This window comes from Solanum dulcamara, chromosome 5 (genome assembly GCF_947179165.1).
Source record: "Solanum dulcamara chromosome 5, daSolDulc1.2, whole genome shotgun sequence".
Taxonomy (NCBI): domain Eukaryota; kingdom Viridiplantae; phylum Streptophyta; class Magnoliopsida; order Solanales; family Solanaceae; genus Solanum; species Solanum dulcamara.
In genome coordinates, this window is record NC_077241.1 from 36,441,843 (window position 1) to 36,452,301 (window position 10,459).

The following is a 10,459-nucleotide window of genomic DNA, read 5'->3' on the forward strand; positions in this document are numbered from 1 at the left end:
CGGTCCAAAATTTCCATAGTAACTTCTTCATAGGTCAAGTTTTCTTCAATATTCACTACTCCCAAAGGTACAATGGAACTAGGATCACCCACACTTTTTTCAACATAGACACGTGAAACACTGGATGAACCATGGCCATTTCCAATGGTAATTCCAACTCATATGCAACCTTACCAACACGTCTCACGATTCTATAAGGCCCTACATACCTAGGGCTCAATTTCCCTTTCTTACCAAATCGAACCACACCTTTCATGGGTGAAACCTTCAGATACACCCAATCGTCCACATTAAACTCAAGATCCTGTCTTCTAGTGTCAGAATAGGATTTTTGATGACTTTGAGCCGTCTTCAACCTTTCTCTAATGATCTTCACCTTCTCCAGAGCATCAAGTACCAAATCAGGGCCCAACAAGGTCATCTCGCCTACTTTGAACCAACCAACCGGTGATCTACATCGTCTCCCATATAAAGCCTCAAATGGCACCATCTCAATACTTGAGTAGTAACTATTATTATAGGCAAACTCGATGAGAGGTAGATGATCATCCTAATTTCCTTTAAACTCCAACACACAAGCCCTTAACATATCCTCTAGTGTTTGAATCGTCCTTTCGGCTTGCCCATCCATTTGAAGATGGAATGTTGTGCTCAACTTTACCTTAGTACCGAGTCCTTTTTGAAATAATCTCCAGAAGTGAGAAGTGAATTGGGTACCACGATCCGAAATAATGGATAACGGCACACCATGCAACCTCACCAACTCCCGAATATACAACTTGGCATAGTCTTCAGCACTATAGGAAGTTTTAACCCATAGAAAGTGAGCTGACTTAGTCATTCTATCAACAATTACCCAAATCGAGTCATGACGCTTCCAGGTATGAGGCAAACCCACTACAAAATCCATATTCACATCTTCCCACTTCCAAGTTGGGATTTCAATGTCTTGGGCTAGGCCACTCGGCCTTTGATGTTCGGCCTTCACTTGTTGGCAATTCATACATTCGGACACAAACCTTGCTATGTCCTTCTTCATGTCACCCCACCAATAAAACTCCTTTAAGTCTCGATACATTTTCGTTGAATTGGGATGAATGGAGTATGTAGAATTATGAGCCTCCATCATGATCAAACTCCTTAGGCCATTAACATTTGGAACACATATCCGACCTTGATAGTATAGTACCCCATCTCCCCCTTGGGAAAAGACCTCTATCTTCTTTTCCTTTACCAATTTCTTTAACTCGATAAACTTTGGGTCAAGATCTTACTTGGATTTAACATCCACCACCAAAGAGGATTCAGACCTATTTTGAACAACCATACCCCCATTATTAGTACCACACAACTTCACCCCTAATCTAGCCAATCGGTGAATATCTTTCACCAACTCCCTCTTACTTTGATCCACATGGGCCACACCCCCCATAGACACTCTACTAAGTGCATCAACAATCACATTAGCTTTACCCGGATGATAGTGCATACTCATGTCATAGTCCTTAAGGAGTTCTAGCCACCTCTTTTGCCTTAGATTAAGGTCCTTTTGGGTGAACACATATTGAAGACTCTTATGATCAGTATACACATCCACATGCACCCCATAGAGGTAATGCCTCCAAATCTTCAGAGCAAAAACAACGGCCGTCAATTCAAGGTCAGGGGTAGGGTAGTTACGCTCATGCATCTTTAATTGCCTAGAAGCATAGGCTATGACCTTGCCGTTTTGCATTAAGACACAACCAAAACCAATCTTTGAAGCATCACAATAAACTATAAACCCCTTTAATCATTCTGGGAGAGTCAAAATAGGAGCAGAGGTAAGTCGATCTTTTAAGGTCTGGAAAATCTTCTCACACTCATCTGTCCATATGAATTTGGATTTCTTTTGGGTCAATTTTGTCATAAGAGATGAGATGGAAGAAAAGCCTTTGACGAACCTTCTATAGTACCCGGCTAGACCTAAGAAGCTCCTAATGTCTGAAGGAGATAATAGTCTAGGCCAATTTTTGATTGCCTCTATTTTCTTAGGATCAACCTTGATCCCATCACTGAACACTATGTGACCAAGAAATGCTACCTCCTTTAACCAAAATTCACACTTACTAAATTTTGCAAATAATTGCCTATCCCTCAACGTTTGAAGCACAACTCTCAAGTGATTTTTATGTTCTTCCTCACCTTGAGAGTAAATTAAAATATCATCAATGAAGACCACCACAAAGGTAACAAGGTAAGGTTTGAACACCCTATTCATCAAGTCTATAAACACCGCCGGTGCATTCGTTAACCCAAAACTCATCACCACAAACTCATAGTGACCATACCTTGTTTGGAAGGCCATTTTGGGAATCTCACTCTCCCTCACCCATAGTTGGTGATAGCCAGACCGAAGGTCGATCTTGGAGAAGTGACTATCCCCTTGCAATTGATCAAACAAGTCATCTATTTTAGGGAGTGGGTACTTGTTCTTAATGGTCATCTTATTTAATTAACGATAGTCTATGCACATTTAAAGCGATCCATCCTTCTTTCTCACAAATAACACAGGAGCACCCCATGGCGAAATACTTGGTCTTATGAACCCCTTCTCTAACAAGTCCTTTAACTGTTTCTTCAACTCTTTTAATTCTGTCGGGGCTATACGGTAAGGAGTAATAGAGATAGGTTGGGTATCAGGGAGGAGATCGATACCAAAATCAACTTCCTTTTCGAGAGGGACACTAGGAAGGTCTTCGAGAAAGACATTGGGGAATTCATTAACTATAGGAACCGACTCAAGAGGAGGACTTTTGGAGTTGACATCCCTAACCCTCACAATGTGGTAAATACATCCCTTAGAAATTATTTTGTGGGCCTTAAGATAAGAAATAAACTGACCCTTCACCACCGAATCATGACCCTGCCATTCAATAACAGGCTCATTTGGAAATTGACTCGATGATTCCTACACTCTATAGAAGCATAAGATGCATGTAACCAATCCATCCCAAGAATGACATCGAAATCTATCATGTCAAGCTCAATGAGATCACAAGGAATAACTTTATGCAAGATAGACACAAGACAACCCCAATAGACCTTTCTAGCAATAACTGACTCACCAACGGGGGTAGATACCAAATAGGGCTCTAATAACATTTCAGGTAAAAATCAAATCTATTAGCAAGGAATGGAGTAACAAAAGATAAATTTGCACCCAGATCTAATAGTGCATACACATCAAAAGAAAAGACCTTTAACATACCGGTAATGACATTGGGTGCATCCTCAACCTCTTGTGTCCCATGCAAGGTGTAAAAGCGGTTGGTGCGTTAGACACCTCCTTGGACTTGTTGACCATGAGCAATTTAGCCTTGAGTCCTACCACCACCATCTCTACAATCCTTAGCATGGTGGCCCAGCTTGCAACACTTAAAGCATGCATTGGAACCAGCTAAGCATTCCCCTTTGTGAGTCCTTCCACACTTCTTGCAAGCGGGGAAAGTTTGAGTAGCAACATTCTCTCTTGGAATCATTGGTTTACCACTCTTGTCCTTGTTGAACCTTGGAGGAGGATTATTAGTGGAACCTTGTCCCACAAATCGTTTCCCACCTTAGCCTTTGCCATTGTTACCATAATCGGACCTTTGAGGGTTAAACCCTCCACTATCCACTCTAGCCTTTTTGAACCCCCTTGATCTCTCTCTAAGCTTCTCTTCTTCAATTTGTTCTGCGTAAGTCATTAACTGAGAGATATCCGTCTCCTTGACCAACATGGCCGTTTTGCACTCCTTGGACACCAAGCTTGACACACCGGAAATAAACTTGCTCATCCTAGCTCTTGGTTCAGAGACCATGAAGGGAGCATAGTCGGACAACTTAGTGAATTTCAGAGCATACTCCCTCACGCTCATACTCCCTCAACGGAGGTTGATGAACTCTTGGATTTTGTCCTCTCTTAGCTCCAATGGGAAGAAGCGGTCTAGGAAGACACCTTTGAACTCTTCCCATCCTATCGACCCTATTTTTTCATCCCTCTCAACAACCAATTGTTCATACCACACTCGAGCCAAACCTTTGAGTTGATAGGCTACTAGCTCGGCCTTCTCATTTGGTGGCACACCCATGATAGCCACAATCCGATACACCTCATTAATGAACTCCATAGGGTCCTCATCTAGTTTAGAACCATCGAACTCAGGTGGATTCATCCTTTGGAAATCCCAGAGGCTGGATTTTACATTTGGGTAGGAGGAACACCTAGATTCCCTTGGTTAGCTATGAATTGGGCTAACAAAGTAATAACACTGCAAAACTCGGCATGGGTTACCCCATCCTCATGATGTTGGGCATTAGGAATCGGAGGAGTTTGGTACTCATCGTTAACCCTTGATCTTCGAGGTGGTCTTCCACGAGTCATTATCTAGAGAACACAAAATGGGTCGTTAGTTAAAGGAAAGCTTAGGAACCTCTAAGGCACGACATGAATTTGAAAGAAGTGAAAATTTTCCTAAATGCCTCATAGTCTCTTATTCATAATTGTGGCGCGCTTTACAACCATTAACAAGAACCTATTCGATGCGGTATATTGGACTTCCAAGGATCATTCAAAACCTTGGGCTCTGATACTAAGTTTGTCACGACCCAAGCCTAGGGCCTAGACGTGACATGGCGAATGAGGAACCAAAAAGTACCTCAAACAAGCCTCTTAGCATTCTTTTTGCCTTTCATAGATAATGACGATAAATGAAGAAGCGGAAATCATAATAGTAAATTTTCAACTTACATATGTCCAACAATACCTCTAACTATTAGATTTAACGGGGCTAAGACAAGTCCCTAGCTCACCCTTAATCATAATAGAAGAAATACCATAGTAAAATATCTCAACATATTATAAGCTAGAAATATAAAGGAGTATTGTTCCTAGAACATAGGAACTCACCAAAAGTAGTCTTCAAACGAAGTCTCAACTAGCCACGTGGAAGAGAACGAGGAGGAGAACCGATCCCTACATGGTGATATCATGTAGGCAAAAGAGTATGCGTTAGTACTTTGAATGTTCTAAGTATGTAAGGATGCATGAACATTGAGGAAACATTATAACATTTATGTAATATGGAACATAATGTAATACATGTATAATAAATCATATGGATACTTTAAAATATTCATTTTGTGGGAAAATAACCATAACCGACATTTAAGACCATGCGAGCTATTACATAGAATCCAACATAACCCCCTACGTTGGTCGGGGAGACTACTTGCCGGGTAGAACTCCGTCAACTTCATTCATTTCTTTAACTTTAACTTTAAGGGCTATTTATGGATCCATTAGCCTAAGCCTACAAGGGCTCCTATGTTGGCACATAGTTAATGAGACAAGGGGTTGCTACTAGGATTTCCTTACCGAATCCCACCTCAATGCCTCATTCGGTGCTAAGTCAATCCCACGGAATAGTTTAATACTTCAAAATATTCATAGCATATAACTTGAGAATTCAAACATCGTATTCGGTAGAATAGCTCATTAAAACATTTGATAATTCAAATATGCAAGAATTGTCCTTATTGCATAAAGAATCCATCATTCATATCATTTCATCATTCTTTTATTTCATAAGACTCCCTTTTTGATCATAGATATTGCTTTCATAAACATTTATTTGGAGTCAAAGCTTTCAAGTCAAACTTTATTAAAAATATAGTAAAACTAGGTGGGTTCAAATCACTTCAACTTGCAAATATGTATGTAAATAAATATACATAAATACTATGAAATCCATTAATTAAAAATCATGCTTTAAACAACCCACCATGAATTTCAAGAACCTTTAAATAGATAAATAGAGGAATTACTTGTAAACCATCAATTCATACATATAAAATTATGTTGCATCAAAATAGACCAATAATCATTAATTTAACCATGATTCGTACTATTAAGTAAAAATAAGAATTACCATAAGAAAATATTACTTGAAATCAAAAGACTTAATTAAAAGAGTTTTTGGACTACATGGGTGAAAGAACCCATGGATAAATATCCACATAACTTAGAGTAGAGCTTAAAATAAATAAATATAATTTATTATATAATCAAAATAATTTAGACATGATAGTAGAAGGAATACTCTCATTGAAGCCTTACATACCTGGAATCCGAAGCTTTAGTCGGAACCGAAAGACTTAATGAACACTCTTGAGTCCTAACTTTTCTCCCCGCCGGAACATTTTGTGTACTACCCAGAGTATATGAATCACCGAAATAGTATTTCTTCACTACTAACAACTAAAACTATATTTGAGAATGTGTAAAGAAGTATATAGAGAGAAGACTTGCTTGAGAAAGCTTGATGAATAAAATGAGGAAATAAGGTGGGTATTTATAGGTGGGAAGGAGAGACCTAACAATAAATAAAATAATTATAAAGAAAAATCTGAAAATTTAATGGAATATATTTATGTCATGGATAATGTTAAATGGAGGACAATTTATGTCATGAATGATGTCAAATGTATCTAGATCTTTCCATGGTAGGTGGAATGAGTTATATTTGACAGAATACTCCTTTTCGGAGCTGCGATTGAATAGGATAAATTCCTTATTAGGATTTGGTGTCTCCATAAGAATTGTAAATATAGAAGTCTAGTTTTATGTCGTTCAAGAATCAACCAATTTGGATAATCCTACAATAAGATATGATTTTTCTTCTATAAATACTCCTTTCCATCACAGCATTCTGTCTTACAAGAATTAATTTATTTGACTTACTTAACCTCCGAAACTTAAAATATGGTCTGCACAAGAGTTGTAGGTAAAGATCTTGTGGTTACTCAGAAATTTGAATCATCCAATTTGGACAAACCTATAAAACTTTATGCCTAAAATACAGAGGCTATATCATTTTTAGGCGAGAATTGAAATATCATATACAACATTTTTAGGGGATGTTACAGTAGAGAGAGAAATATTTGAGTAAGTGAATTGTAGGATAATGAATAGAATTAGAGTTTTAGGTCAATTTATAGAGTTGCATTAGGTCCTAAAAATGTCTAGGTTCGTTATCTAACAATTAGGAAAAAGTCTAAAATGCCCTTACTAAAAATCCAACTATGCCAAAACATCTTTGCCAAGTCCACATCACAGACCTTTCTGTTTAGTGTAGTTTCTTTAATAATCTATCTTCCGATATACGGGTTCTAAAAATCCATGGAGACCTTTTTCCCACAGGTTTTGATCCCCTGATCGATATTCTAAACTCGGATTTTCTAAAATGATTAAGAATGATGCATTAAATGAGCGGCCTATTCCCAAGGCATTTCATAAGGGACTTGTGCAGTTTGAGGAATGTTACACAAAGTGACCATACAAGGTTTGGAAAATAGTCTTTGGGATGTCACATTCTCTTATTTTCAACTGGTGGTAGCCATATTTGAGTCTATCTTTGAGAAGCAAGTGGCACCTTGAAACTTGTTAAAATGACTATCCATCTTGGGAAGGGGATACTTGTTCTTTATGGTGACCTTGTTCAATTGACGATAGTCGATGCTTATTCTCAATGACCCATATTTTTTCACACGAATAGGACAAGAGCGCCCCAAGGTAGGACACTCAACCATCAATCCCAAAGTCAATATCCCTCTAAGGAGGGACTACAGGAAGATACTCGAGAAAGACTTCAATCATTAACAATCGAGACAGACTCAAGGTATTGAGACTCCACACTATCATTTCTTACTTGTACAATGTGATAAATACATCCTTTTGAGATTAACTTTCTGGCCCTAAGGTGGGAAATAAATTTACACTTAGGCGCAACAAGACTACAAGACTATCCTACCATTCTAAGACATGTTTAGTTGGGAATTGGAACTTAACAATTAAAGTACTATAATAAACAGATCAACAGAGGCATAATAGGTATAAAGCCCGTCCATGCCAAGAATTCCATCAAAATCAACCATGTCTAACTTAACTAGGTCAGCCATGGTATTCTTGGGATAATTGACACAGTACAATCTCTATAGAAACTTTTAACTAAGATAGATTTAGACACACTGAAAGGCTCAAGAAGATACTCAAGGATTGTATCAACCTTATTAGCCACATAAAGGGTCATAAATGACAAGGTGGATCCCAGGTCAAGAAAAGCATAACAATCAAAAGAGAAGACTCGAAGGATACAAGTGACAACATCTAGTGAATCCTCCTGATCCTGGCGATTAGCCATAGCGTATAGGTGGTTAGAACCTCCACCCATACCTGTAATGGTACCTCTCTAATTACCTCAATTTGGGGGTGCTACAGTATAAGATTGGGCTCTGTCTCCCCACATTGGACACTGCCACTAAAAATAACCTATCTTACTACATTTGTAGCAACCATTACTTCTATCTCGGCATTCTCCCAAGTGGAGTTTGCCATATTTACTTCAAGGTTGCTTCCCTTTCGAACATGGAGCCACACTAGCTTGGAATTATGAACCCTGAGATTTGAGAATAGTTAGAAGACCTCTTCTGAAAAAAAGGATTTATTTCCCTTACTTTATGTCTGCTTATTCTCATGGCAAGCTGGTTTGGCCTTTTTTCTCAAGCTTTCTTCATATGATACTCAACCTACTAGGCATACACCATCAACCTAGAAATATCCATATCAAAAATCAGAAATGATGCCTTACACTCTTTCTTCACGTGCTTGCCCAGGCCAGAGACAAACTTCCTTATCTTTGATCTCATATCTAGGATCATCTCTAGAGTATATCTGGACAGCTGGATGAACTTCAGACCATATATTTTCACTATCAAACCCTCTTGTTTTAAGTTCACGAACTCTTCTACTCTTGTTTTTCTTAATTCTGTGTAGAAGAATTGATGAAGGAATTCTCCCTCCAACTCGTCCCAAATAGCAGGCTCTGCATCCTCACCTCTACCTTCTTCCCACTAGTTATACTACACATTCGCCATATTTTTGAGCTAATAGGAAACCAACTCAACCCTCTAAATTTCAGTGGCATGCATTATCTTTAGTATCTTCTATATCTCATCAATGAAATTCTAGGGATCCTCCTCAACCCTAGGACCCATAGGTACTGGTGGGTTCATTCTCAAGAAATCTCAGATTCTCACTGAAGCTGATAGCTCTTGAGAGCTAGAGTTGGGATCTAGTGAACTCTGGTAACCCCTTTGGCCAGCATCAGTTGGGTAAGCATGGTGATAGCACCTCTAAGTTTAGCTTTTAAAGTAGGGGCTGGCTGAGTAATGATCTCTTGGGGTTCCTCGGTAGACCTAGTAGGTCATCCCCTAATCCTCACTCCAGATGGTGGGGGCATCTCAGTCTGTGGAACCTCAATATTGGTAGTATTTCTCTGACTGACGGTGTGTTTGGGAGGCATTATCTGCAAATGTGTGATGCATGAATTAGGAAGGAACTTTTAGAGTTAAACTCTTTAGCACTAACTCAGAGTATGAAGAAGTGACACAATTTCTAATGTCCTACAGCCTCTTGCTTATAAGTATGGTGTACAACACATACATAAGCAAGACTCTACTAGGAATGGCTCCATAAATACCCTATGACTCTTGAACTCTCTCCTATGATACCAAGTTTGTCACACCCCGAGAGGGTACCCTCGATGTGGCCGGCACTCGAAGACCATTGGTGGTCCCTAAGTGAATCACTTGGTCCAATCACATATTTATTCATTCAATGGAAGATGTAAATAACAAGAAAGGGAACAATCATGTGGGCTAACCAAATCAGTAACTCAATTCCATGTCAAAAGAATAGTTTTGAAAACAAAAATAATAACTTAACACTGTCATTATCTACCTATCAAGCCTCTAATACTACCTAGAAGATGTCAGTGACAAGTCCATGGCTACCTAAAAAGAAATACTCAAAGAAAAGATAACTATTCCAAAGAACCTCTTAATGCAAGGCGAACTCACCAAATTTGAGAGTAGTAGTGCATCTTTAATGATGTGCTTGTTGAGGATCTCTAACACCTGTATCTGTCTCATAAAATGATGCACGTCAAATAGCGCCAGTACATGAAATGTATGAGTATGTAAAATAGTAGGAAGGAGGAAACAGTCAACAACACTTACCTGAAGCTCATCAATCAACTCAAAGGATATGCAAAAATTTAGAATTTAGCAAATATTTCTCAAATCAACTCAACCATCCACAATCTCAACCAACAATCCTATAATGCAATATCATATCCTAATTGGGATTTTTTTATAACCAATAAACATCACCTATGAGCCAGTAATGTACAATGAAGCATTGTCGTTGTCACATTTGTCCAATACTTTGTCGGAATAAGGGACGAATCACTATCATTGGATCAACAGTCAATCAAAATCCATCATTTTGGGACTTAAGAGGTTTAACCCTTCATCCTACGCTACCGGCGTAGTTCATGGGATTAGAGTCTTACCCAATTCGGTAGTCAATACTCCTTCC